We start from the raw sequence: 7,310 nt of genomic DNA on the forward strand, positions 1-7,310 counted from the left end.
AGCCTTCCGAGTAGCCGGAATTACAGGTGTGTGCTACCACGCCTGGCTAATTTTTTTTTTTATTCATTGTAGAGATGAGGTCTCGCCTGCCCAGGCGGGTCTCGAACCCGCGGGCTCAGGCAATCCGCTCACCTCAGCCTCCCAAAGGCGCGGGATTATAGGCTGAGCCACCGAGCCCGGCTGAAGTGGAAATTCTTGAGTTGCCCTAGCAGATGATAGAGGAAGGAATAAAAAGACTCAGAGAGATAGACAAACTGGAATGAATATATTATATGAGGCCAGAAGCCCTTCCAAGAGGAATATGTTACTCAGGAAGTCTCAGATAACAAGCCCAGCAGGAATATGCTGGTGAGGACAGCTGTATCAAGGAGAAATTCAGGTGTGACTCTTCTGTAGGTCAGGGGATATGAGAGGCAGTCACCGGCTGGGCGCCTTAAGAACCATGGGCCCCACTGAAAGTAACAGAAATCAGGTGGTTCATGAGATGGCAAGGGGCTACATTTACCATAAGAATTGGCCGGGTTAACTTGGCTCAGTGGCTCAGCCTGTAATCCCGTGCCTTTGGGTGGCTGAGGCGAGTGGATTGCCTGAGCCTGCGGGTTCAAGACCCGCCTGGGCAGCTTGGCAAGACCTCATCTCTACAATAAATTAAAAATTCAGCCGGGCGTGGTAGCGCATGCCTGTAATTCCAGCTACTTGGAAGGCTGAGGCAGAAGGATCGCCGGAGCCCAGCAGGTCGAGGCTGCAGTGGCCGGGAGTGGCCACTGCACTCCAGTCTGGGCGACAGAGTGAGACTACAACTCAAAAAAAAAAAAAATTGGCCAGGTTGAAGGGACAGCCAAGAGAGATTGACCCATAAGGACATGTAGAAATGGAAATTGTTCACAGAACATGGTATCTCAGGGGACAAAACAGATGGGCAATCAACGAGGTCACTGCTCAGCATCTATGGTCAAAAGAAGGCAAGATTGGAGAAGTAGGAAGCCAAGGGCAATCACTCCAATAAAAAGGCATGATTCTGGCCGGGCTCTGTGGCTCAGCCTATAATCCCAGCATTTGGGAGGCCAAGGTGAGTGGATTGCCTGAGCCCATGGGTTGGAGACCAACCCAGGCAACCTGGTGAGACCTCGTCTCTACAATAAAAAACAGCCGGGTGTGGTAGTGCATGTCTGTAGTTCTGTCTACTCGGAAGGCTGGGGTGGAAGGATTGCTGGAGCCCAGGGGGTTGACGCTGGGGTGGCGGTGAGCCTGCGTGCCAGTGCACTCCAGCCTGGGCGAAGGAGTGAGACTCCAACTCAAAAAAAAAAAAAAAAGGCATGATTCTTTGCTCAGTTCTCAGACCTGAGCTGATGTCCAGATCTGGAACTCATTGATTGATGAGATGGCCAAGATCCTAGGAGGAAGGACTCTGTCACTGTGGTAAGTATATGGTACTGTGATGATTTTGAGTCATTTCCCAAAGGAACACTTATTCAGGTGATTGCACAGAGGACCTTTCAAGAACCCAGACCTTTCAAAGACTATTGGAAATAGGGTCTGAGTTGACATTGATAGTCATGTGTCTGAAGTCATCATAAACCCACTTTAGAGTTGGAGCATTGAGGGTTGAGGCGGGAGGTAATAGAATCCTGACTAAATTCTGACTTACAGCAGGTCTACTGGGTCTGTGGACACACTTGATGGCCAGTGCCCCAGTTCCTGGGAGTAGAACTTGGCAGCTGGAATAACCCTCTTCATTGGGTCTTTGGCCAGTGGAGTAAGAGCTACTATAGTGGTGGAAAGTTAAAAAGGCAGGTGGAAGCCCATGAAACTTCCCCCTGCCTTCCCCACTAGATATAAAATAAAAAACAAAATTAAATCCTGATGTGAGGATAGTGAAGATTAGGGTCATTATCAAAGATCTAGAGACTGCCAAGCCTGGGATTTGATTTTTTAATCATTCAAAATTTATTATAGACAAGTTTTTCAGCACTTGTAAAATAATTTAGTCACACTTGCATGTTCTATATATTTTCTCATGTTCAGCAAATAGATTCAAATAAAGTTATTCCACCATCCAAAGAGAAAAGTCTGTGCAATAATTTTAAACCATGAAGTTATCTTAATCTCACCACGAAGATAGCAATAGCTGTTCATCTCACTGGGATCTGGGTTCAAAGTTACCTTCTTCCTCATGAAACTAAATGTAATCAATTTTGTGTTCACCTCAAATATCATCAGATTGAGCTGTGTTGTAAATTTGTGTTAAATAATTAACATCTTCTGGGGAAACCTGTTCCATTGGAATTCCTAATTCAGCTTTTAAAGGCCCGTGTACTACCCTTTTTACTTCAATTGTATCATTTTCTTCAAGATGTCTTGGATGACTTTTTTTTTTGAGTTCGAGTCTCACTCTGTCACACAGGCTGGAGTGCAGTGGCATGCTCACAGCCACCACAGCCTCCACTTGCTCAGGCCTTAAACTTCCAAGTAGCTGGAACCACAGGTGAGTGCTACCACACCCTGCTAAATTTTTTTTTAAATTTATTATAGAAACAAGATCTCAACAAGTTGCTCCAGCTGGTCTTGAATCCCTGGGTTTAGGCAATCCTCTTGCCTCTGCCTCCCAAAGTGCTGGGATTACAAGCATGGGCTACCGTGTCCAGCATCTTGGATGACTTTATGGATCACTACAAGTTTGGTAAACAATGGATCGCTACAAGTTTGGAAACGTTTATAATCTCTGCTGTAGTAGTAGCAGCTTATTTTCTGTGTTGAATAAGATGACAATTAGGGATTCATGCAATAGTCCTTTTTAAAATATCTTCATTCAGGTGACAATTCATTCTGGTTCCATGTCCAATTCTATTGTCATTTTCATCAGTAAGACTACACATCGCAGGCTGGGTACAGTTGCTATGCCTGTAATCCCAGAATTTTGAGAGGCCAAAGCTAGAGGATTGCTTGAGCCCGGGAGTTCGAGACTAACCTAGGCAGCATAGCAAAACTTCATCTCTACAAAAAATTAGCCAGGAGTGATGGTGCATGCCTGTAGTCCCAGCTACTCAGGAGGGTGAGGTGGAAGGATTACCTGAGCTTGGGAGGTCGAGGCTGCAGTGAACCATGAGTGTGCCACTGCACTACAACCTGGGCAACAGAGTGAGCCCTAGACTCAATAAGTAAATAAATAAATAAAAAGAAAAAGAATACACATCACAGCCAGAAACTAAAACTGTTGCTTATCAAAATTGTTCATTTTTATTTCAGGCATGGTTAAAATATGTCTGTTCTGGCTAGGCTCGGTGGCTCAGTCTGTAATCCCAGCACTTTGGGAGGCCGAGGCAAGTGGATTGCCTGAGCCTGCGGGTTCGAGACCCACCTGGGCAACTTGGCGAGACCTCGTCTCTACAATAAATCAAAAATTAGCTGGGCATGGTGGTACATGCCTGTAGTTCCAGCTACTTGGAAGACTGAGTGGAAGGATCGCCAGAGCCCAGCAGGGAGGCTGCGGTGGCCAGGAGCGTGCCACTGCACTCCAGTCTGGGAGACAGAGTGAGACTACAACTTAAAAAAAAAAAAAAAAAATGTCTGTTCTGTCCCAATATCCTAACTCCAGCTACAGCTGAGGATCCAGAGGCTCGGAGGCTAAGTCAGACTGCAAGAACCAAGTAAATGCCTTGGGGCTTAAGATGTCTCCTTCAGGCCCTCAGTGCTATGACTCAGAGGTAGCTCCTGTCCAAGATTTTTTTTCCCCATGTCTTCCCACAGTTGTTGGTTCAAGCATGGAAACCCAAATCAATGAGTTTCTTCTGCAGGGATTGGGAAATGAGATCCAGATGAATGGATTTAGTTACTTTCCAAGTGGTTACACCAAAAGACACAAACTTTCCTTTCCTCTGGCTATGCTTTTCACCATGTGGCTAAGAGAAGCAGAAAAAGCCAGCCCACCAAGAATAGAAGGTGAACTGGGCGTGGTGGTTTACACCTATAATCCCAGCACTTTGAGAGGCTGAGGTGAGAGGATTGCCTGAGCCCACGGGCTCGAGACCAGCCTGGGCAACTTGGCAAGACCTCATCTTTACAATAAATCAAAAGATTAGGCAGGCATGGTGGCGCATGTCTGTAGTTTCAGCTACTCTGAAGGCTGAGGCAAAAGGATCACCTGAGCCCAGCAGGTCAAGGCTGCAGTGGCTGGGAGCGTGCCACTGCCCTCCAGCCCGGGTGACAGAGTGAGACTCCAACTCAAAAAAAAAAAAAAGAAAAGAAGATGGGGGCTTCCAGGAGGATCCATGAGAGGAGGGAGAATGAGCTGCTGCAATGTTCCCTGCCCTGGTTCCAGTTCCTAGTTCCTGAAGCCTGGTTGCACTCCCATCCTGGGGTTGGTTGCAACACAAAGCCTCACCAACCTGTATTTCTAAACTCACCTCAAGGATGGAAGGCAAAAAAGAAAAATGAAGACAGCTGAACTTATTTAGGGAGTGGAGTTGAATGCTGGTCTTTATTATTTTTATATCTACAAATAGTTTGCCCCACAACCGATTTTAAGATTTAAAAAATTGAAATATAACTAATACATTCAGTAAAGTACACAAATGTGAAGTGTGTAATATCTTGACAATGTGTTTCTTTTAAAGTCAACTTATATGGAGGTAAAAATTGCATGTAATGAAGTGCATCTATTTAAAATGTAGAATTAGATGAATTTTGATACCCATGTATATACCACCATAATTAAGATGTACAACATTTTTGTCATTAAAATACTCCTTTGCAGTCAATCCGATCCCTCGCAGTGCTAGGCAACCACCGGTCTGCTTTCTGCCACTATATAGTGGCTTTCCCTGTCCTAGAATTTTATATAAAAAGAACCTACTATATATAGTAGGTCTGAATTTGGGTCTGGATTCTGTAGCCCAGCAATAATGTTTTTGAGATTCACCCGTGTTGTATCTATCAGTGATTTACTCCTTTTTATTGTAGAGTCATATTCCCTTGTATAGACATACCACAGTTTGCTTATCTGTCTGTAGATGGGCATTTGGGTTGCTTCCAGGTTAGGGTTATTATGAATAAAACTGCCATAAATATTTGTGTACAAGTCCTTTTGGGGAAATGTATTTTCATTCTCTTGGGTAAATACCTAGGAATGAAATAGCTGGGTCATATGGTAGGTGTATATTTAACTTCATAAGAAGTTGCCAAATAGTTTTCCAAAGTGATTGTGCATTTGATATTCCTACCAGCAATGTAGAGAGTTCTGGTTGCTCTGTATCCTCCTTAGCAGTTGGTATTGTCAGTTTTTTGGCTTTTTGAATACCTATCAGAATAGGTGTGTAGTGGTATTGATTTCTAGATTCTTTTGTGGTCAAAGAAAATATATTGCCTCAGTCCTTTTATTTTTATTTAAGTCAGGGTCTCTCACTTAGTCACCCAGGCTAGAGTGCAGTGGTGCAATTCCAGCTTACTGCAAGCCTTAACCTCCTGGGCTCACACACTCCTCTTGTCTCAGCTTCCCAAGTGACTGAGACCATAGGCGTGCACCACCATGCCTGGCTAGTTTTTAAAGTTTTTCTTTGTAGAGACAAGGTCTCACTATGTTGCCCAGGTGATTCTCCTCCCTCAGCCTCCCAAAGTGCTAGGATTATAGGCATGAGCCACCGTATCCAGCTGCCTCAGTTCTTTTAAATGTAAGATTTGTTTTATGCCCAGGACATGGACTATTTTGATGAATGGACTTGAAAAGAATGTGGTTTTGACACTGTTAAATAAAGTTCTATAAATATCAGTCAGGTCAAGTTGTTGACAATATTAAAATCTTCTCTGTCAATAGATTTTTCCTCGTAACTGTTCCATCAATTACTGAGATTGTTGAAATTTGCAATTGTAATTTTGAATTTGTCGATTTCTCCTTTCAGCTATTTTTGCTTTTTATGTTTTAAACCTCTGTTATTAGGTATACACATACTTAGAATTCTTTTTTGAGTGAGAAATCTCACTAAGTCCTGCAGGCTGGAATGCAGTGATTCACCACAGCCTCAACCTCCTGGGCTCAGGGTATCCTTTGGCTACAGGCATGCACCACCACACCAGGCAAATTTTTTTTTTGTAGAGACGTGTCTCACTACTTTGCCTAAACTGCTCTCCAACTTATGGGCTCAAGCAATCCTCCCACCTCAGCCTTCCAAAGTGCTGAGACTAGAGGTGTGAGCCCCGTGTCCAGCCTAGAATTCTTATCTTTTTGATGTATTGCCCCATTTGTCATGAGATGTCTTTTATCGCTGGTATTATTTCTTATTCTGAAATTTACTTTGTCTGATATTAATATAGGTTGCTTATGATCAGTATTTGCATGGCATAGGTATTTTTTCATGCATTCTTAAATCTATTTTATAGATTAAAATTTTTATGTTAAAATTACATTTCACCACACAATTATAATTTGTCAATATCCAATAAAAAATAAAATAAAAAATAGCCACACAAAAACAAAATAAAATAAAATTACATTTCTTTATGCAATATATTCCTTGGTCTTACTCTTTTAATTAGTCGGACAAACTCTGCCTTTTTATTTTTATTTTTTTAAAGTTTTGAAACAAAGTTTATCAGAGAAAAAAGAGAGAAAAGAAAATGGGACATGCCAGAGCTGACCTGGGAGAAAGAAACCACCCAACCTCTGCCTTTAAATGAAGTGTTTAGATCACTTACATTTAACATAATTGTCAGTATGGTTGAATTTTATAGTCTACCATCTGGCTATTTGTGTCATCTATTCTTTGTTTTTCTATTTGTGTCACCTGTTCTTTGTTTTTGCCTTCTTTTTCTGTTGCTTTCTTTTAATTTTTTTTTTAGGATTTCATTTCTTCTTCTGTTAGGGTATGGATAGGGTGAGGGTGGATGGATGGAGAGGGAGAAGTGCAGGGAGGCGCAGCACCGCCAGAGTCGGCAAGCCAGAGGTGCGCGCTGGCAACTCAGAGATCCCAGTAAATGGAAAGAATTGCAACACACAGAAAGGTGAGAGAAGATAAGATTTATTTAAGAAAAGTTCACCCCCCACAGACGGGGAGCGGGCCTACACTCTAGGTGAGTGTGGCCCTGTAGCCCCCAAGTCCTGGCTTAAATCCTTTCCTTGGAGATGTTGCGATCAGGTAGACGTGACTGCCGTGACTTCCTTATCGACCACCAGTGGATGTCTTGGAGATCCTGTGACACAGAGACCCATTAATGTCTGTCCATATTATCACAGCCCCTAGAGAAGGGCGTGAAAGAATTCTAATTCTCCTCCACCTTCCTGAACAACATGCCTAGGAGATAAGGGGAGGGTGCATTTC

This window comes from Carlito syrichta, unplaced genomic scaffold (genome assembly GCF_000164805.1).
Source record: "Carlito syrichta isolate Samal-C Ts95f unplaced genomic scaffold, Tarsius_syrichta-2.0.1 Scaffold304687, whole genome shotgun sequence".
Taxonomy (NCBI): domain Eukaryota; kingdom Metazoa; phylum Chordata; class Mammalia; order Primates; family Tarsiidae; genus Carlito; species Carlito syrichta.